This window comes from Anomalospiza imberbis, chromosome 7 (genome assembly GCF_031753505.1).
Source record: "Anomalospiza imberbis isolate Cuckoo-Finch-1a 21T00152 chromosome 7, ASM3175350v1, whole genome shotgun sequence".
Taxonomy (NCBI): domain Eukaryota; kingdom Metazoa; phylum Chordata; class Aves; order Passeriformes; family Viduidae; genus Anomalospiza; species Anomalospiza imberbis.
This window is the reverse complement of record NC_089687.1, coordinates 11,868,809-11,891,295: the sequence shown is the minus strand read 5'-3', so window position 1 is coordinate 11,891,295 and position 22,487 is coordinate 11,868,809. Positions and strand designations below refer to the sequence as shown.

The 22,487-nt window shown below is 43.9% G+C and overlaps 1 long non-coding RNA gene across 3 annotated transcripts in view; it reads right to left on the bottom strand.

Moving 5' to 3' along the window:
- The window catches only part of LOC137476940 (uncharacterized), a 44,430-nt gene extending 22,324 nt beyond the window's left edge, over positions 1-22,106 (bottom strand). For all 3 annotated transcript variants that reach the window (XR_011000733.1, XR_011000734.1, XR_011000735.1), the window contains exons 1-2: positions 22,010-22,106; positions 21,643-21,752 (exon numbers count right to left, since the gene is read on the bottom strand). This is a non-coding gene — a long non-coding RNA (uncharacterized lncRNA). The remainder of the gene's footprint in view (positions 1-21,642; positions 21,753-22,009) is intronic.
- Between the last annotated feature and the right edge of the window lie 381 nt (positions 22,107-22,487).

Here is a 22,487-nt window from a genome sequence, read left to right as displayed (position 1 = left end):
ATTAAAATTATGTTGGGGCTAAGGTAATTATGCAAGGTGCTTATGTGGCATAACAATGTAATACAAGACGGTGCTTATTTTTACCTAGAGTCAATCAGCAAAGTTCTCAAACAAATGTAATGTCTTTTAAATATATTTTCAAGGGAGAGAAAACAGCATCACTTTTGATCTCAGTTAAGGCATTTTAAATGGCTCACTAAGGCTGGATGAGATAAGCACCTACATTATTTGTACTGTCTGAGCTTTTCCCAGCAATAACTAGACAAGAGTAAAATTGGTGAGTTTTAAAAGGACCTTGCAGCATTTTCAGCTGTCTCTGTGCAATAAGTGATGGTTTGCTTTTCTCTGCTTCAAAGTGCTGATCTGAATTTGATGACTGAGAGGTGGAGCAGACTGTGTCCACCCATTATTTCCTAAGGGATGCCCTTCCCAAGAACAGGCTGCATGAAAGGAAAGAGAGAAGAGCAGAAAGGAAAGAGACCTGTCATTTTCTGGGATGAGCTGTGGCAGGACACCTCCTTGCTCTGGAGGGGGAGACACTATGCCACAAGGCAAAAGTGGCTCTCCCAGATATCCCCATGGCTGTAGAAACAACCTGGCCACAGTGAGCTCAGCACCTGCTGCACGTGTCACCAAACAACTGCCTGCAGTGCACCAGCTAAGCCTCTGCCTGAGAAAATGACCATAAGGCAAGGTCATTCCCAGGTCCCACCTGCCATCTGTGCTGAGAGTCATTTCTACTCTCACAGGAGGTGACCTAGTTTCAGGCAGCAGGTCCCAGAGATGTTACCCTGCATCCCCCACCATGTCCTCCTGTCCCTGGGAGCAGCACACCTGCGCTGCTGTGACCGAGGGCCTCGTGGTGTGGCCCTTGCAGAGAGTCCATTGTGACCCAGAAAATCCTTCAGCTGATGAGAAGGCAAGTTAAGTTGTCTGGATGCAAAAAAAAAAAAAAAAAAAAAAAAAAAAAAAAAAAATTAAATGCTGCCATGCTGCCTTAGATCTGTGTCACAGAACTGCAGAGACATGGTTTCAGAGGTCCCTGACGTGCTTGTGCATGTCTGCCTGATGCTCTGACCCATCAGGATAAATCTCCAGCACTGGAGGTAAACAGCTTGTCACTTCATGCTGGCACTCCCCTTAGAAAGTTGTTAATTCTTCTTGTTTGTGTGTGATCCTGCCCTACCCAAAGGTGATGGGCAGGTGGAAACCTACATGGGCACAGCAGCCTCATGGATCTCACGGGCATCTCCCAGGATGTCCATCTGGCACCCGATCCCCCTCCTGATCCACAATAAGGAGGGTCACCTCCGTGTGGATTGTACTGGGCTAGAGCCTTCAGCAGCAGTTAAAACTGCCCATTCTTAACAAAACATGGGGCTCAGCTCCCTCGTGTCCCACCACACTGGGTAAAGCAGCAGCAAGGCCACAGGGACTTGTGCTACAGCACCATTCAATAGCTGCACCCAGTCCCACCACCATCCCCACCGCAGATGTCAGGACATATGTTCCTGTTTTAAAATCAGCTCCTTCCCATGGCCTTTGGAGATATTTGCTGGAGGAAAGGCTTCTTTTGAACAGATTTCTGCCTAGGTTTCACTTCATTAATCAAATCATTTCTTGACACAAAGCACTGAGGACTTGCTGGGGGTGCAAGGCCAGAGAGCGGGGTCATGTTGAGTGGCTCCAAGGGGTTGCCCAGTGTCGTTCCCATAGACACACAGCCTTGAGGAACATGTTAAGCTTTCAGCCTGATTTGCAGACTTAAAAAAAATTAACAGGTAAGTTTGGAGCAACAACAAAAATTACTTTTCCAATACCAGCTGGTGTTACTAACCAAAAGACAACTAATTTTGCACCAAGAAAAAGAGAGCAACATCACAGCTCAAGGTCCTCAAAAGGTGACAGAGCTATAGAGAGACTATCTGGATTTCTTCCATGTTGGTGGGGCTTAGCCCAGAGTTACTCAGGAGACAAGCCCTGCTGTTTGGCTGTACAAGTAACTAGCCAGCTAATTGGCCTGATGAATCTGAGGGTGGGACAGAAGAAAGCCTTGTCATTAAATTTCTGTGCAGGAGACAGCTGTAACAGCTTTTCCTCTCCCTGACTCTCTGGCCAAACAGTTTTGGCATTTGTTCAGCATTTGAGTAGGTGAAGCCAAGTCTAAACACTTGACAGACTCCAGTGCAGTGATGCTCCTCAAAGTGCAATTGCCCAAAAGACAACTCTCATGTTCCTCAAGTTTCTGAGCAGCTTTGTGTCTGGGGTTTTCTCAAAACCCTCTAAAGCGCCTACAGGATTAGTGCTTGGTTTAAGTTTTGGCAGAATTGACAGAGGCTTTAGGAGCTGGAAAGATTTTAGGGCTTTGTCCTTGGCCTCTCAGCAGAGGCCAGAACCTTTATATTCAGGTCACCTTCCAGCCACAGGGTTGCTGAGGGTGCTCTCTAGTAAGAGCCTGCAGAGAGAGGAGAGGACAGTGTGCAGATGTTACCCTCAACATCTGGAGCAGCTGAGATAAAAATACAGCTGTGGAGGGAGGCAAGCTTTTGAAGTACAGGGAAAAGCAGAAAACATTGGCTAGAGGAGTGGCAGGCTACAGTCGGGTATGAATATCTTGTGCTCAGGTTGCTCTCAACAAAAAGGCATAGTAATTCCCATTAGTTGTCCAAAGACATTTGTCATAGCTGTTCAGCACACTGTTTTTCAGCTGCTTGCAAAAGAGAGTGCCCTTACTGTGGTAACTGAGCAGCTCCACATTGTTTTTAGGGGTCTTTTCATCCTGACAAAACTCTCTCAAGATTAGGGGGAGTTAGCCCCATTTTAGTAATAGGAAACAGAGACAGAGAGAGCTCAACTGTCTAAAGGGTTTTTAGCTCTGGCAGAGAGGAAATTACTCAGCATCAGTGGAAAAGGTGCATGGGCAGCCCTCTATATTTTAAAAAGTTATAATAACTCCAAAATCTGGACCAGAGCATGGAGAGGGGTAATTTTAAAACGTGTGTTTGTAATCTTTTCAACATTATCTTTCCAAGTTATGAATAATAAAGATTGGGAATTAAACAGACTCCTGACATTTTCCCACTATTTAACAGGGAAGTGATCTGAAAATCTGGTGGGAAAAGGGCTTGTAAAAAATGAAATTCAAGAAAAAATAAATCCATTAACATTTTCCATTTCACAGCTACAAAGACTTTTGGCCTTTTTTCAGAGGAAAACAATCTCACATTATTCCCAAATTATAACTCCCATCACCCTGAAAACCATGGGTTTTGTTTATTTGACTAAAAACTACAAGATTGCAAACTGGGGGAGAAGAAAGTCTGGTTCCATCCTCTACACCAGTCCCTGCTACCAGCTGCCCCCCTTTTCCCCTTTTGAGGCCATACATGAAAAAAAAAAAAAAATTACAAAAAAGGGGTCAGGGTGGGCTTCCCAACCAGACACTGCATCTCTGGGTCCCAAGAAAATTCTCAGGGCGGTAATCAGCCATGTGCAGGTTCTGAGAATGCCCCGGACCCCCTTACCTCCAGCCTTCTCAGAGCCACAAAGTGCTGATCACACCGAAAGCTGCCGTGAGCCGGGAAAGATCTTGGCGGGCTGGGAGCAAGACTTGGGCTTTCCCTTCCAGCTGAATCAGACCTAAAACTTTTCTGCCTGCTGCAGAACAAAAGTAAGAATCGTTACTCACAATTCCTTAAGCCCCTTGTGGCGAGCAGGCAAACCTAAAGCTAGTAATCCCTGCGGCAGGGAGGAAAACCCCCGCAGCCGCGCTCCGGGACGCGCCCAGCGACAGCAGATGGAGCTGCGCGACCGCGAGTGGGAGCCGGCACCCTCCGGCCGCTCGGACACCGCTGGCCTTCGAGGAGAGCTGGGAAGTGTCTGCTCTATGCGGCCTTTTGAAGGTCTCCTTCCTCGCCACAAAGAGAGAAAGAAAGGGAAACGTTTGTTTCTAAACGAGGTTGGGAGAGGGCAGAGCCTGCTGGTTGTTGCAGAAAAGACGGATGCTCTGAGGTTGGGATGTGGTGTTCGGCTCCCGGCCCCACTGCCACCACAGACTTCATCTGCAGCCTTGCCTGCATCTCTCAGGGAAACACCGTTTTCCAGGGAAGTCAGGTAATTGCCAAGCAAATGCACTCTGGAGCATCCCAGCTCCTGCTCCCCCACTTCCCCTGGCAGCCCCCAGATACCCACCATCCTAACAGCTCCTGCAGAAGCTTTCAAAGGTCAGAAATGTCCTTCTGCTTGTGACCAAAAGGTAGAGTCACAGCTTACCTAGGGAATTTAGGAATTCCTGGGGGCTGCCCCCCAGGGCATAATTAGAGTTTGCCAGCTCTGAGCCCCCTGAACAAAGAGCTGTGGTGCTGGCCCAATGGGTGTTCCCAAAGGTGCTTCTTTAGACACTTGCTTTGGTAGGTCATAAAACTCCCTTACAAAGTAAGTGATAACAATTAACTGAGGTTTTATAAATGTAGAGTGCTCTTTGATGGTGTTTGGCTCACAGGAAAGAATTAAAATAATGAATGATGCCAGTGTGCCAGGGCCAGCAAGGCCAGGCTGACCTTGCAACAGATTCATTCATCTCCTCTACCACATGCTCAACACACCAGCACTCCAGGTTGTGAGAAATTTTATAGAAGAATAAAGCAATAACTGAAGTGTAATAAGCTCACACACAGCCCTCCTTAGCTTAATTTTTAACTCTGAGAGTGACAATCAACCAGCAGAATAAAACATCTTGAGGGGGGGTGGGTGGATTTGATATCCTCAACCGATCAGATTCATGTCCTCCTGTGGGATTTTTCAGGAGTGGCAAACTCAGTTTCTGGGGCAGGCCTGGCTGACACCCCAGTATCTGACATGGGTGTACATAAAACATTTTTAAAAGAAGCCCATTTAAAGATAAGCTGTATGCATGCTGTTAGATTTAACTCACTGCTTCTGTAGTAACTGCAGTGCAGTTACATGTACACTATGCTGAGCTCTCACACCAGCCTGAGCCTCAGCACAGGGCTGGGTCCCAGCTCGAGCTATCACAGCAGCCCTGCACACCCTGGCAAGCTTGGATGAAGCTGTTCTTCAGGCCAGGCCCAGGCCATCCCAATTATCATCTAATTTATGGGCTCAGGGCAGCCGAAATTGGAGAGGGTTTTTGCTCTAGGCACATGTGAGCCAACATATGATTGCAATGGCTCCTTCTCACATTCACATCTCTGGAGTGCTTCTGCCACACAGGAACAGTAGGGAACTGGCTGTTTTCTCCATGAGCATAACCACAGCCTAACATTGCACGAAACACGTAGGAACAAAAATAAAAGCGTGTTCTAACCATGTTGCAGCTATTGTTCTTCCACAGGATTTTCATCTCGTGGCAATTTCTGAGGGAGTTGAAGCCTTTGTGGTTTCTTGTATTTGGGGGGGGAAAGAAGATCAAAGCACAACACCCTCTGAGATCTGGCCTGGGCGACACTGTCCCCAGATGACTTGGTGTCGTGTGACATTGTATCCTGCAAAACAGGCTTTAACAAGGCAAGACACACAAGTGGCTCAGTGTTGGCTGCCCCACCGTGGGGATGAGCAGCAGGACAAGGTGTGTGGAGGCACCTGAGCCCTTCATGGGGTGTGGTAGAAGGGACAGCTGTGTGCAGAGTAAGGACAGCACAATGTCCTAAAAAGCCCATCCTTTGAGACTTCTACCCTGCTGCACCCCAGTACCATCTACCCTGGGACAGGCAATTCCTTCACACCCCAGGTCAGCTCCCACTCACCAAGAAAGAGAGATTTTTAAAAGTTTCTTGAAGGAAAACAGCCTGGAAAGTTGTGGGCTCTCAGGGTGGATATCTCACAGTGCCTTGCCCACCTCCACAAGCTGTAGGCATCTGGCCTGTGCAGTTCTAGAACACTTCCCTGCAAGGCCCCAAGCAACCTGACCCAAAATCAGCACTCATTATAGCAGGGAGTTGGACCAGAGACTTCCTGAGGTCCTTCTAGCCTTATTTACTCTGCAATGCTACTTTTGCGTGCCACGGGAGGTCATCCCAGGCCACCACTACCTCTTCCTCTGCACTTGCCTTTAAGGCCACTTGGTGGTCCAAATCTTGACCCAGAGGCTCTGCAGGCAGATTTCTCCTGATATTTAGCTTATCCCTTCTGCCAGCTCAGCTGGTACAGATCACTGCCTGTGCTGGCACAGGATCTAGAAGAGCCATGCATCACAGTTGACTCAAGCCCAGCCTTCCCAGGATTTCTTCCATTTGAGCCAAACCAGAGCAAGCCCACATGCCCCAGAAACATTTTGCTACAATCAACCAAGATGATGCAGAAACTCCAGGGCTTAACTATTGAAGCCCTGTTAAGTTTGCAAGGCTGAAGCCTGAGGGAACAGACATTAAAACCCTTCATACAGCAGCCTCAAGAGGCGAAGCAGAACTTTGAGCCTGGGAACTTTGATCACTTTGGTAAACAAGCAGACAGGGATTGGGAGACTGGAGAAGGACTCCTCTAACATCCTGGTCTGCCCATAAAATGAAAGAATAGGGTGTACTTTTAAGAACTTTGCATGTTTTATGACATTATTGTCTGTAAACCTTCCTAGTTTCCTTAGTAATCAGAAAACCAACGCCTTTAATAGAAAACGCAGTGTACTCGCCACAAGAGCAGAGAATGAAAATTGGTCTCCTATGCAAATAGTTCAATTATAATCAAGCACAAATGCTGGAAAAGGTCAGGTTCCCAAAAGGATGTATGTTTACATTATAAATAAGGAACTGGGAAACAGGAACAATATGATAGCTTTACTACATGGGAGCTGTGACTTGTAAAGGTAAACTGCAGTTTCACAAGGGGGCTCAAGGTGTGACAAACTCCCAGTGGTGGTACTATGCTGCCTTTTTTTCTTTTTCTTGTGAAAAACTGCAAAATGTCTTATTCTTTTTCACAAATTCATGAAGCTGAATCCCAGAAAAGGTGGCAGGGTTTTTTATCTTGTTTTGTCTTGGGTGTTTGCTTAGTTGACCCAAAATCAGCACAAACAAGTCTGAAGAAAGGAGAATTTGCCACGTAAATTCCTCACAGAAGATAAAACAGTATCAAAGATGGGTCCAGATCCTCAGGTACGAGGTGAAATCAGTTCCTTGTAACTATTTTTTAAATCCTTTTGCTCCCCAGTCATGGTTTGTTAGTACAGTCTGGCTTTAAGTCATTTAAGCTTTTTTGGAGTAACAAAATCAAAACCACTAAATATTTTACTATTTATAAGTAATCTGTTACAGGCAAATAATGGAGTCCTACTATAGCTTTGAATTAATGTATAACTTAAATAATGGCTAGCCTAGTGCTGGTGTGCTGATTTACATCCAGGAAGGCTTTAGGCAAAAGCAAGGCCTGATGGGGATGGTTGAGTAATACAACAGAAAGAAAGAAAGCCTAAACCTAAGAAGGAAAGCAAGCCCAGTATAGAGAGTTACAAATATAAGACAAGAAATACATTAAAAAATATAAGAAAGCTTGCTATAAGCAAAGACAAAAATTTCCCTCTGTCACCTCCCAAGAGAAGCCCCAAGTTTCGAGGGCTGCAGGCTGAGCACAGAATGCAGCTCTCAACTCCCAGCTGCGGGAAGAGGTCGAGGCTGGAGATGATGAGCCACAAACACCACGTAGGTGTACAGCACTCATCTCAAGAAACTTTAAAATGAGCTCAAGTGCCCAGCAATGAGCCATGACTGCTCTGCCCCTCAGAGCACAGGAACAGCACTCTCCCAAGCCATCCACACGCACTCCAACACACCCACTTGGAGTGGGTGCTCTCAGACACAAAGCAGTACCCATATTCCTCCTGTCCCACCATCCATGCTCAGCTCCTCAGAAACCAGGGATCTTTCAGGAATGTTATATCTGTGACAACTTATCCCGAGGAAGGCAGCAAAACCCCTCCCACGGGACATGGAGGGCCCTGTCCAGGCTGGTCAGCCTGCTCCTGCCCAACAGGTGGTATGTTGTCAGCTCTTTGTGGTTCAATGTGCTTTGCAAAGCAAGACAGGTAGTGATTATGCATGATTCATTTTATCAGCATATTTTCAAACTGCATTATCAAAGTATTTTCTACACACCATTTTACAGGTGGAAAAACTGAAAGAGGAACCAAGAATCTTCACTTTTTATATACTTTGCTTTTGATATACTAAGTTAGATATGTTCACTGATTTCAGTGTTTCTTTGGGAAAAATCCTTGTGAGGAAAAACTGTATGTAGCCAGTACCAAGTGACAGAAGGAGCCCACATGAGTCGGTGCCGCTAACTCCTGAATCAAGTCCCCTACACCCAATTAATCAGCATAATCACCAAATTTCCAGCTCACTAAAATCACATTAAGCATTGCAAACTTCCATGAGCACTTCCAAAGCTGAATATAATTTCCACTTCCAAACAAGCAGAACCAGACGTACAGTGCTTCCTGCCTAAGGCCAAGCTACCAACAACATTATTCTTTTACTCCCCTAAACAGTTCAGGGTATTTTAAGCTTCAGGAGAATTTTGGCCCAGGTATATCCCTGCTCCCAAATGCTTGTTCACCTTGTAGCTCAGTGTGACTGCAAAGGTAAAAGGACACAGATCCACATGCCAGCAAGGCTCTGAGCCTGCCTCCTCTCCCCACACACACTGCTGAGGTTTCAGCTTTCCCTGGGACAGGCAGGGATCAGCTGCATCAGGCACATTGGATCAGACTGGTTCTTTGTCCAGATGCGAATGTCAGAAAGGGAGGGAACACACAGAGACCAAAACTAGCTTATTGGAAATGTAGGGCAGTGGGAAAGATCTGTGAATGCAGGAAAACACAAGCATTGAAAACACCCAGAAGAAGAAAAAGGATTGCCTGGGGGGCTGAGTAATAGAGTGTCTTTTCTCCTCAGAGTCTGAAGAACAGTTAGACAGGGACAAACAATCTTGCTCCAACTGAAAGGGGGATTAGGGACTTCTTCCAAGAGGAAGGACCCACCAGTAAATTCAAAGAGATTCAGCAAGGATCACAGAGCAGGACCTAGGTCACTTGGACTCGGGGATCTTTGTGGGTCCCATCCAATTCAGGATATTCTACGACTGACAGCAGTTGTTCACTATGGGCTCATACAAACTTCAGCAGGGCTCTGTTTACTTCTCCTCCTCTCCCACACATGACCTAACACTGCTGTGCAGATTTAGCAGCTGCCATCCCAGATCCCAGGAGGTGGCTGCACACCAGCAGGGTGAATATCTGCACACAGCACATTAAATGCACACGTCTCTGTCTGTGCATTAACCACTGCTCCAGGCTGGCTGCAGAACGACATCTGTGTGACACTCGGTGCCAGTGCTGCACAACCATTTGAGTAGCTTGAATGAAGGAAAAGCACAGATGTTTTCCAAAATCCTTCAGGACATTCTGACTGTTACCAACAGCTGGGCAGGCTTTCCCATGGTAACATCACAGCAGACAGTAATGCAGAAGTAAAGGAAGAGCTGGGGTCTGAGCTGAGCTGCCAGCATTCCAGCAAGTAATGTCATTTCAGTAAGGAGCACAAATGCAGATTCTGTTTCTGAGCAGAGTAGAATCGTTCCCCACCAATTCATTACTTGGAGCTTGAATTTTCTACTATCTCTCCCAAAATAAATGAAGTTATTTGTGTGATTTTACTACTGTATCAATAGCCTCATGAGGGAAAAAAACAAAAAACAAAGCAGGCCTAGGTGCCTCTTGCACCCAGGTCTCTGACTGTACCACTTGGTCTCCACAGGTAGTGGGGGATCCACAGGATCCACAGTCCATGGTGGGCCCTGTGCCACACAGAGCAGTGGGGTGCTGCAGTCAGGATCCCTCTGGGAAGCCCGGGGAGGGGAACCCTTTGCATGTGCATTATAGTCACAGGTGCTCGCAGCAGCAAAGCCCTTCTGCAAATGCTAATCTTGTTTTCTCACATCACACAGACAAAGGCTTGCCAAGATCACTGTGTTTGCTGAAATGAACCAAGACCTCAAAAAAACTTCCCACCAGCCACACAATACCAGAGGACCAAAGTGACCCCTCTCAAACAGGTCTTCAGCATTCTGAGAAATGCACACTGTTTTGCCACATCTTTTGAACAAGTTTGTTTCGAGAGGTGTGCAGAGGAAGGAGGGGCAGCTACTAATGGGGTTAGTTCTGTGTTTGAAAAGCTGTAATTAAAGAGTGAAAGCTAAAGTACATCTCAGTGCCACATATTAACACAATATATTCAAAAGCTCTGAGGTTTTACCCATAGAAAAAAAAAAAACTAATATACTTGTAGCAATACAAACCTGTATTGTCACATTACCACAGCTTCTTTCCACCTAAGAAAAAAGCATCATAGCAAGTCAGTGCAGAAGAAAGCCTTTGGGTTTGATTTTGGGGTTTTTTGTAATTAATCCTGTCTTGCAAACAAACAGAAACAGGATTTCTGTGAGAGTAACGTCAGGGACCCAAGAGCTACACGCTGCACCTGAAAGTCACTCTCGCTGCTTTTCTTTTCTCCTCTTCTTCAACTGCTGTTAGGATGCTGTATAGACAGCATCTTAATACAAATATTCATATATCATTAATACAAATTTTTAGTCTACATATCGAGCTAGAAGTACTCCATCACAGGCAGTGTTCTCACTGGGATTGGTGCTGTGGAAATATGGAAGCACAAACTAGTTCCTGATCAAATTAGAGGTAAAAGCTATCCAATGTGAAAAGCTCTATAGGACCACCCCAGTCCCTATGGAGGGGAGTCAGAAATAACCTGTATTCTTTCTCTCTAGTCCATGAGATCCACAGGCAGAGCACATAGGTCCAGCCAGCAGAGTTGCTTTTCTGGCCACACCACGTCTCTCTGAGGTTTGGTCCACTGTCCAAAGTGCTTCTACTCTCTGTTTTAATTGAGAAAAACGTAGAAAGCGCCTCAGGCTCCGTTTGTACCAACCCGCAAAGCAATTCAGTTAGAGTTTAACTTCTGCTTGAAAATGAGGTCAAGAGGTGAAGCCTGCAAGTCAAGGAGAAGTCCTCCAGCAAGCATATAGTTATTGGGTGCACCACATAAAATCTGCCATGCCATCTCTAAGCACAACCTTATGATTCATCACGTGCACAAGTCTTTGCAATCTACTGAAGACAGCTATTGTCCCTGGAAATACCAGCTAAATTGGGGAAGAATGTGATGACTTCACTGTATTCATTAGGTGCTTTCTCCTACCAGATGTGGTACTGGGCAGTGCAAATTTTGACCCAAAAGAAGCCAAACTGGCACATCAAAGCTTGCAGAGATCTCTATGCCCTCAGCTCAAAGTCATCACTTGTTTTCATTCTGCCAGGGCTTTTAGAGCTCTAAAAATCTCCTAAGGCATACAAAATACAACTTTACAGACTGTGACATCCCTCTCTCTATTCTCTACAAGTCTCAGAACATGTAATTCATGCTGAAAAGCACAGAAGACCACAGAGCTTAGGCAGAAAGGCACGTGCAGTTGGCTTGTTGAAGGGGAAAGGCATCATGAGTGACATTTGCTGAAGCAGGGCACTGTCCAGAGAAAAGCACAGTACCCACTACCCTGCAAGAGACCTGGGTACAAGTGAAGCAAGCAGATGTAGTGGTACTTCCACAGGACTCCATCCAGCAAAGGACATGTTCTGTCCTTGTTCAGCTGACAAGGAAACATCAAAAATGCTGAAGCCGTGAGTCAAGGCTTCATCTTTTATCTGATCTCACACTTCTGTCACATCACTCAGTATCTTAACACAATCTCAAGCTTTTCTTGGTAAACATTTCCACAGAGCAGCAGTGGTATGTGCTAACTCTTTCCATTTGCCCTTTGTATTTCTCAGGGTTGCAGGCGATTTCCCATTCAGCGATGCTGAAGAGGCTCCCCTGAGGATATCGCTAAGCAGAGCATGTTTTTCTCTCTCTGCCTTTCCCTGTGGTGATGGTTCTGCCCTGCCCTTCCCATCCCTCAGCCCAGTTAGACAAGTCAGTCAGTCTCCAGTCTGACCCTGCTCTGCCTCCCTCGCCCCCTGCACATTACCTTCCAGCAGTTACCATGACACAACAAAAGTGCATTTCTCCAGAAAAACTCTGCCTACCCACACCTGCCCATGAATCCTTCTCAGAACCCATCTTCCAAACTGGGTGGAGGGATTTCATTAGGCTTACAATGTTCATGTGACCTTCACCCACAAGATTGCAGAATGAGCCGACAATTCTTTGTATTTCTTGGGATCCATGGAAAAAAATGGGGATTTGACAATTATATCTATATTTTTTACAAGATAATGCTACATCTTTGAAGAACTATTGAGCTTGGGAATTAGCTGCCAATCTATATAACATTTAACTGGAAGATTTCTCTCTCCACCCATCTCCAAACATCTGGGCAGATCTTCAGCTGATGTAAATCTGTGTAGCTGTGCTCAGTTACTCCAGCTGAGAACCTGGCACGCCTTACAGTTCTTCCAATATTAAAAACACATTCTCTTTTTATGTAAGCACAAATTTTTATGTGATGTTCTTTGCACAATTTTGCGCTTTTTTTGGTGCAGCTTAGTGTCCCCCAAAGAGATGGGTAAGTAAAATGGTTGCAGCACTCAAGTTTTATTCAATCCCTGGGTTCTCTGTTTCTTCTGATTCTTGTTTATTTGCATCATTGTTTTAATGATGTGAAGGGTACATGAAAAAAAAATCCATGTATGGGAAAGGAACTGATGAAAGATCAAAAGCTGTTTACAGATGAAATGCAAAGTACTTAGTGGAGTTAATACCAGCAGAGCCAAATAAGTCCAGTTGAGTTACATGGGTGCCATTCTTGAGTTGAGAAGCAGATTTTGTACATTTCTAAATCTTATGTGCCAGGTCACTGCACTGCAATATATTCACAACCACTGAGATAATGGCTATATGCTAATTTACATCAGAGGATGAACTGACCACTTATCTATATAAGGAAATGTATTAATCTCCCTGAGTTTACTCCACAAATTTATCTTTAGACTTGGGTCACATGAAATTAAATATTTAAAAGCTTTGTGTCACTGTAATACCTGAGTTGCTCAAAGGACAAAATCCAAGCTCTAATAGTCTTTTGCAGCATCCCTGCCCTGTAGTCATGCAGGAATCTGGGGAAATCTTTCTTCCCCAGCTGCGAACCTCTCCATCAGAAGATTTTTCTCTTGACTTTCACTGCTTTTTACAGTATTTGATAGCCATCCCGTGAATACGAGGGCAGACTTGCTTGATGACTTCTGCATCTTGACTGAAGTACATCACTGTTTTTCACAATGGTTGCTGAAACAGCTGCATGTTAACTACTACATAAATCTCCTATTTCCCCCAAACACAGACAGTTTGGAATCTTCTTCTGTGTGACTATAGAGTTTTTCCTTCCCATCAGTCACACTAGATAAGTTATTAAAAACAGTGTTTTTAATAAATCCCAGAAAGCTATGTATTTCCTGTACATGCCTGGCTAGCAAAAAAGGCTCCTTTTCAGCAGTGCAACATGCAAACCTTCCATCAGCTGCCAGGAAAACTATACCTGTACTCAAAGCATCAGAAGTGAATGAACTAAAAGAAGAACCTGTACATATTTCCTTTACCAACCAACCTCCAGCTGCTTCAGAAAATTTACTAGGAATGAGATTTCTACGCATATTAAAGCCCACAGGATTCCTCTGTCAGCATCAGAAAAAAATCTTATTGCAAAACCCCTCTCCATCTTGTCTTGTCTGCCTACAGAATGAGCTGGCTAAGAGACACACTTTACTTGGTTTGTCACAACATCTGGAAGTCATAGTGACACATCCAAGTGAACAAGTGAGAGTTGGAGACCAGCAAGTTATGGACAGAATAAATGTGTCTGGCAGACCCTCTCCCAGACACCACAGTGTCATGAAAGGAGATGAAGGGAGCCCAACAGGGAAATGCAGGTGCAAGGAAAGGGTAATGCAGGTACACTCGTCTTCACCATGTCAAAGGTCTTGACTTCAGTTTGTGTTCAGAAGGAGAGATGAAAGTTCATACAGATCAATATGTACATTTCTGTGCAGGAGGTTAAAGGAGATATAGAGAAATGCTGTTAGGAACAATTAGAGAGGTAATAATTCCTAAACTTTATTTTTAATTCATCAACTGAGTTAAAGAACAGTCCTCTCATTTGGCAGACTTTACTACCCTAGTAGTCACAGTTGCTGTGAAATTACTGGTGACAGCATCACACCTTGCAAGTAAAGCTCTGTTTGTACATGGCATTTCTTCCATAAAGGATGCCAACTGTCAGAATTTCTATATTTTCATAGAGCCTCTTTTCCCAGCTCAGCATCACACCATGTGAGACGCTCCATCTTAAGTTTCAGCATAATGCATCACAGCACCAGCACGAACTGCAGTTCTCACATGATTTTATCTATATTACATCTTTTAGGTAGTCTTTTTGCTCTTGCCTTACCCACCAACACTGTAAACCTGGTGTAGGAGGCTACTGCATGTGTCAGGGCTGATTTGTCCTTAATGAAGCCACGTTGGCTGTCACTAATCATCTCTTTAGTTTCCACATGCCTTAGCCTAGTTTCCTGGTGGATCTGCTCTATGCTCTTGCCAGGAACAGAGGTGAAGCTCACTGGCCTGTAGTTCCTTGAGTCTTCCTTTTTTCATTTTTAAAAAATGGGGGTTATATTTTCCCTTTTCCAGTCAGTGGGAACTTCACCAAACTGCCACGACATCTCAAATAAGATGTACATTTTGCCAAGACCACTACGTTCTAGTCAGGAATAATTGTAATTTTTCATACCCAAGGAGGGTATAAAAAATTAAGGAAGCAAGGAGCTGTTGTAAAGGCAGATCCTGGGCCCATAGCATATGGCCCAAATTGCAAACTGCAGAAATTTTAAGGGCATCTCTCCATGGCAGTTACCCATGTCTAGTTATTACACTGAATTGAATTCAGGTTGCATTTCAGGAGCCCACTTGAAATGGAATGAGTTCAAGAAACTCAGCCTATATACTAAAATAGTCAAAGAGCAAGTACTGCATAAAATACAATACAATAAATACAATACAATAAATTCTTTCAGTCAGATGGCCAACAGACTGGTCTTGATTTGACCCAAACTGTTGTAGAGCTTTGTTGCAAACCCTGTAGTTTGCAGCATTGAAACACCATGCAGGTATTTGATTTGTTTTTACCCTTGGCTGTTATCATCCCTCTGAGCTGGCTCAGGCAGAACCAGGTCAGTTGGTTCCAGTCTAACCTATCACAGGGAGAGGAAGAAGGAGGGACCACTTATTTGCACTGCTAAACAAAGCCAGTCTATCACCATCTGCCCTGCTCTTTTGCTAGATGATTTTTTTTTTCAAGCATAGCTAGAAAGAAAAAAAAAATACATTCACCACTCAGCCTGCCTCCACTACATAGCTGCCCTAATCAAAGGTTAAAAATGAACTCGGGCCAATGAGATGGAAATAGAGAATAAACATGCAGAAGCATCTGAGATTTACTACTCAGATAGGACTATTTTCCATAGGATTTGACTAAGAATTCCTGGCAGAGGAATGGAAGGCAAATCTGTCCTTTGAATGGAATGGGGATTTTCAGGTCTTTCTCTGGCTGAGTAAGTGCAGGCATGTGCAGCTTTCTGTGGATTTGAGCAGATGTAAATACCATATTCAGCAGTAAAATGTTCAACATAAGCTTGCTGCTTTCAGAGGTTCTGAGATTTAAACAAAGCTCATAAAGGCAGCAGGGGCCTTCCTTGACTCAAATGCCTATTCCTAAAGCCTAGGGAAGCAGCATGTCACCTCAGTATGGATGATCTCCTCATTCTGAGTATGAGAGCTTTCACTGAAATTCACTATGAAGTTTGCAAGAAATGTTGCAATAATTAGGGGCAAAATGTGCAAATTTCCTTTACTGCCCTTTATTTCAGCTAAACAACTTCAGAACTGAGCAAACTCCAGTTCTGCACCTCAGATCCTCAGGAGTTCTCTCTCAGCAGTCATAGAGACTTGTATGTAGCTCCCAGTATAAGGCAAACCTATTTGTATGCAAGAACAGTTGTCATTAGAGCAGTAAGTCTTTCCCGCTCTGGGAGCACCATACATCCCTAATTGGCATGTCACGCAGACAGGACATCCTTAACTAAACCCCATATAATTATGCCACTCCAGGCACCTGAGTGAGATCTCTGCAAGGCGTTGTTCTAAGAGATGTGGATGTACCCATCGCCCCCAGGCAGGTGTGGGTACCTCCAAAAGCCCTGCCTGGCACAGACTGATCTCATTCCCACACACCTTCAAAGAGGAGAGGCATCCTTTCACTCAGCCAGCCACATGCACTATGAAAGACCTCCTTGAAACACAAGAGACCAAGTCCTCAACCAGCACTGACTGGTACTAATGGTATTACCAGTAACTGGTATTGACTGGTGAGATCCAGCAACATCATCCATTTCTCGCCAAGTTCAGTATATTCCTTGGGACTGCATCATGCTTGGCAATATCCTCCCTGCTCTATATGGGCTCTCAATCAGCACAACTCATGTTGGATGGAGGAGATTTCCAGCCAGAGCATTGTTAGAAGTTTGGGATTTGGAGGTGGCTCAGCAAGTAAAACATCCCACATGACCTCAGTTCACAGCAGTGGTCACAAGCAGAGCTGTGCATGCTGGCTGTGCCTGAGAAAATCCAGAACAAACAGCAAACAAGCCAGACCTTGCTGAGCTCAGCACAGGGAGGCTGTGGCTCAGCCTTTCACAGTGCACTTACTATGTGGCCATCTTGGTGCATCAAGTAAAGACAGGCTGAGAGGGAGAAACTTCTTTAATGCTTTTGACTGAGCCATGAGGAATCTTCCACTTGTTACCTCTTTCCAACATATCTAAATTCTTAATATGCTTGATCCTATCAAATTGCTCAATGGGGTGAAGAAACCTCCTATTTTCATAACACAATTGCATAACAGATTGACAACATCATCTTGAAAGCCTTCAACATCTTAATTCTTATCAGTGCACCCAGATTTCTATTTAGGAACCAAAATATCATTGTGAAATTTATTCCAGATTGACTACTTATTTTCAGACCTGCTGAGTCAAACATGGTAACTACACGGCCCTTTGAGCCTACCTGCAGATGGCTTATCCATCAACCAACATGGATCCAGCTAGCTTCAGTGGGTCACACAGGGAAGATCCCAGGCAGAAAAATCTCATGTTCCCATATCTGGATTCCTTCACAAAGAAAAGCCCTCACCTGCAGAAAGCTTAATTTGGTTTTTCCTGGAGGTATGTTTCCATCCAAGTGCCATGCAAACTGAGCTGAAGAACAAGCTGCTGCACCTCCCGTGCCCATCTGCCATCTTAAGCGTACAAGTCCATCTCTTGCTCCTGGCATTTTGCATCAAGTGAAGGTGAGGACAGAGGCAGAATTCTGCTTTTACCCCACCTCTGCACACACAGAGCAAACTCCATGAATGCCATGAGCACACAGTCTCCTACCTTCTCCACCATATTTTGACAGAATTTTGGGAATTGTTTAAATGCAAGACAACTACTTGAACTCAATACCAACAAACACAACCAAGGATTATTTAACACCACCTACAACAAACACCACACCTTCACTAATCGTTTGGACATCCAGCTTCTGTTCAGGTCTGTGTCCTCAGAGACATCTTTGTGTTGCTGTGTAATGTGTTTACACTGAAGTTAGGAGCTTTTGTCCTTATCAGTGTGCTGTGCTAAATAATCTTCTTGTATAATTGTTTTTTTTTTTCAATTTTTTGTTTGTAACAGAAATTCAATATTCACAGGCATTATGAAAACAAGAGTGAGTGAAAACAATAATCCAAGAAGCACTACAGCTACAAGCTACTATAAGGAAGCAATGACCCCAACAATCTCTTTCAATTTTAGTGTAAATATTTAAATTTGCTTGAGTAGTAGGTCATCATATACTGCACTCAGCAACATTTTTGGGTGAAACTAGGGCAGGAAGAATATGGCCATAGACTCCCGAGGAATCTATCAGCACCTATCCCATGTTCACCCCCAAATATTTATCTATCCATAATACCTACTTTCTACTAAGATTACAAGCTTTTGGATAGACAGAGATCGACCTTTTGTTCCACCACAGTATTTTCTTTGCTGTCAGCCCAGCAGATCTTTCTGCATGGTTAGGAATCCTGACAGAAGGAAAAAAACCCTCCAGTGTATGTCAAAGTATCTAATAAAGGAAGTCAGTATCACAGTTTCTGGTTGACAGAGGGGGAAAGCTGAGAAGGAGAGGTCATGCCCGTCCTGGTTTGAAAGAGCAGGTTTGAGCAGCACCTGCTCTTCTGTGCTTAGCTCTAGAAAGCCCAGTTGGCTTTGCCTGGGGGTACGATAGGCTGCTGTGTGTGCCTGGGTGGGTGAGATCATGCCTGCCCTGGAAGATGCCTCAGGCACGGGTCACTGGCTGCTTGTACAGCAAATGAGAATGGCCTCGGGGCACACATTGCCAAGCAGAGCACTCAGACATCCCACAGACCACTTCTCAGAGGTGGGAGAGAGACTTCAGGTTCCAGGTCCTGTTCTGTCTATATTCTTCAGTTTTCCAGTCAATAGGCATTTAAAGTATCTCCCAGCTACTTTAGAGACATTTTCTTTTCAAGGTACTGATGATATCCAATCCGAGGATAATGGTTCTTTAGGAGCAAAGAGGTGGGTTAGAGTATGCAGCACATGTGATAGTGACATTTTTATGAATACCCTGAGTGCAAAGCAGGGAATGGGTGCTAAGAGGACAAGGATAACTTGCAGAAGGTCTCTAGTTCTCTGTAAAGTCAACCCTCAAGATATGTGTACTCTGTAACAATGGGATTCAGAACAACTAGGATTTACCAAGAAAGGTTTTGCTTTTCCTTGTTTTGTAAATATATCATGCCTAACACTGTTGCATGTGCTACAGTACATGATGGCAAGAAACTGGGCCGTAGTATAACATGTTCTAAGTGCTTTAAAAGGGCAAGGACATCTGCAAAAGGTAAAGTCCGATGTTTAAACACCAGAAGTTAACATTTAGGTGTTCTGATAGGAATTCTAACATAACAGAGACAGTCAGAGTACTTGTTCCAGCTTCAAGCAATGTTCCTTAGATAAGTGTCTGCTGGATATGCTACAAAGAATTGCTCTAATCATAATAACTATGGATTTTCTGTGCAGACTTTGAAGGTATATAAAAAGTCAGTTTTAACCAGACTTCAGTCCCACCTGTGCTAGTGCACAGAACAAAGGCATCAGTGCTACTAAGAAACTAATGCCATGGCAAAGCAGTTATTTCACACAAGTCAGGTTCTGTTTCCTCAATATAAGGTGCTAGAAATGTGTCTATAATAATTAATGTCAGATGTGGTACAGGACTTGAAAGTTCATTTGATGTGAACACCTTTTATTCCTTGTATATGTCCTCTCCTTGGATGAATCACTCTGAACAAGAAGTCCTAATCACCTAACTCAAATCAGATAATATTCTTCATCTGGCTACAACCACATGCTAGCTCTTTCCCACACTGAATTCATCAAACTGCTAGTGATTCACCCACTACTGTAAATGGTACAAGTCAAGGGTAGAGCTTACTCTGACTCAATTCAATATCCCAGAAAAAAAAAAGAAAAAAATCCCAGGTTGGAAGGACAGTTATCAGGACAATATTCACTTAATTAAAACAAAACTAAGTTTTACTGTAAGAAATTAGTCTTTTTGCTGCTTCACCAATGTACCTTTCACTACTTCATCCACAAAGATGACAGCTTTTTATATAATTTTCCATGCATCTCAAAAGGATTGGGTTAAACAATCCAAAACTTAAAAAGCTTTTCCAAGCTATTTGACCTTCTGAAGTCTGCAAAGTCTGGTACCAAATACTTAGTCATTTACATTTCCAGCCAAAAGCAGGAGTGTAAAGACTCATGCAGATGAAAAACTAAGGTGGGAAAGGGCATGCCTTGGTCACTAGAATTGATTACCCTGCTGATTGTAAGGAGCTGCAGAAGTCACCAGCCACCATTCCTTCTCATGTGACAGTCAAAGTTGTACACTTGCAGGCATGGGTGCAACTACTACCAAAGGGCTTTTCCAATTGGTTTCTGCCCCAGCTCTTTTTTATAAGACAGTGATGCCTTGTCAAGGCTGACCTAGAACAGAGGCTAGACAGAGTTAAAGAATAAAGTAGGGATTTATTAAAGGGCCTCAATGGATCCACCTTGGGCAGTACAAGAGCCCAGCCAGGGCTATAACCAAAATGAACCCAAAATGGTCACAAAATGGACAATCAGTCACGAGGTCTCTCACTTTTATAAGTTCTGGTCCATTTGCATATTGCAGTTAATTGTCCAATTATAGCTTTAGGTTATGAAGTCCTATCCTTCTTGTTTTTCTCTCTTCAGTCCACATTGCTTATGCTCTTGGGCCTGAAATTTGGATCAGTTGTCCTCGGTCCCCAGATAGAAAAGGAATTGTTTTGTCTAGCTACTCTGTGAAGAGAGCTTACCATCCCTTAAGGTGAAGCTCAGAACTACACACTAGAGCAATACAGAATCTGAAAAATATAAAAGCTAAAACCTAAGGCATCAACAGCTCCATCCTTTTTGGAAATTGCTCACAAATTTCTTCAAGGATTCCACTGGGAGATGAGGTTTTCTAGGCTAAGATTCAACCCAAAAGGTTTTAATTTTAACCAAATTGATTTGACTGTTTTTTAGTAGTGAAGGAATGGAAGAAAATACTTATCCCATATGTTCCAGACAGAGGAGCACATTTGCTGAGAAGAAAGAATCCTTGAGGAGACAAAGGGGGAGAGGGGGCAAATATCTCTAAAGGATAAAAATATTCCCAGACACAACACCACCATGAGCTCAGCCCTAACCTTGCGTCAAAGAACACAGCAGCGATGGCATTTGTGTTTACACCAGCTGAGTATCTGGCCCATAGGAATGGAGAAGAAAGCTTTCCATTAAAATCTTGGATAGGATACATCAGAATCTAAACACGGCAAAACCCTCATATGTGAAACTCCCTGTTATTTCTCAAGACCAGAGGACAGTGTATTCCAATGCATGGAGACGACAATCTGCTGCAAGCCTTGCCCGGACATAATGAGTTTGTGCAGTAAGACATCCCTGCTCAGACCTTCTGCAAGAGTTAGGACCTCCAGGGATCTGGGCTCATGAACCCCAAGGGTTCATTTATGCCTATGTGCTCCTGGCAGATCAGCTGCTGAACCTCTCTGGGTCAGACCAAACCTCCCATATCTCATCTGTTGCCTCTTGGCTAAAGTGAGGCAATATGAAGCCCAGGAAGAAAATGGAAAAGGCCAGTGGTGAATACAACTCAAAATTAGAGTTGCCCTAAACTTAGCAGTTCCAATACTAGGGAAAGACAAACCTTAGAATGGTCAACTTCTTGTCCTGACCATGGAAGCCCATGGATCTATACCAAAAATCAACCCATGCTGTAGTGCTACCTTAGGCAGAATTCATAAGGCTTGAGGCATGTCCTGTTAATAAGAGAGCCAGGTTCTCATAAGAACCCAGCTGCACAGCATGAAGCCTAGAAATTAAAAAACATGGTTCGTCTCTTAACTTACTCTCAGCAGAGCCTCTAAAGTTTGCAGATTCTTAGTGTCATATGCCAAGTCCAAGACGTTCCAGTTTCCTCAGCTTCCAAGGAGAGTCTCATCAAGAAATCATCATGAAGCTGTGGATAAATGAGAACCTGGAGTCACGACCAGCACGCTCATTTTTATTTAGTAATAACATCATTATTAAGTAGCTGTGTCCTCAGTACTTCATCAAGATTGACACGTGTTACACAAAAATCTCTGCCTTAAAGAGTTTACAATTTATAAAGATGAGCAGCAAATACAGGAGGAACTAGGCAAGGATATAAACAGAAATATATATAATTCAACATCAGTTTGCAGTGTGCAAATCTATAGGTATGCTCACTAGTACCTGTGCATTAACTCCATCTCTGCTGCCCTCTTAGCTGTTGCTAGTCTACTGGTTCTTATATTAGTATTTATTACAGACATAGACCTTGGAGAAAAAAAAACCCTGGTTTTGTTCTCTGTTTCTTACAGTCTCCTTTGAAGGCCTGCCATTGAGCTCTGCTGGACACAGGCTTCCTATAAGGACATGGAGGATGCCCATAAGCATTTGATAGGGCACAGGTGAGTGGGGGGCACGAGGCAGGTAATGAAGTGGTAAAAGAGCAAACAAGGTCTGAAAGGCAAGACTTTCCCTCTTGGTACAGATAGAAGTAATAATGAAAAACAAGTGCAAATATCTACAACAACATCATCAATCAGCAGATTTTTCTTAGTGGTGATCCAGTGTCCATACCTTTAGTAGCAGTAGTCTGTAGGAGGTTAGATGAAAAAAATGAAAATTTGCAGGAGGCTGAAAAGGAAGAGAAAAATGAGAAAAAGAT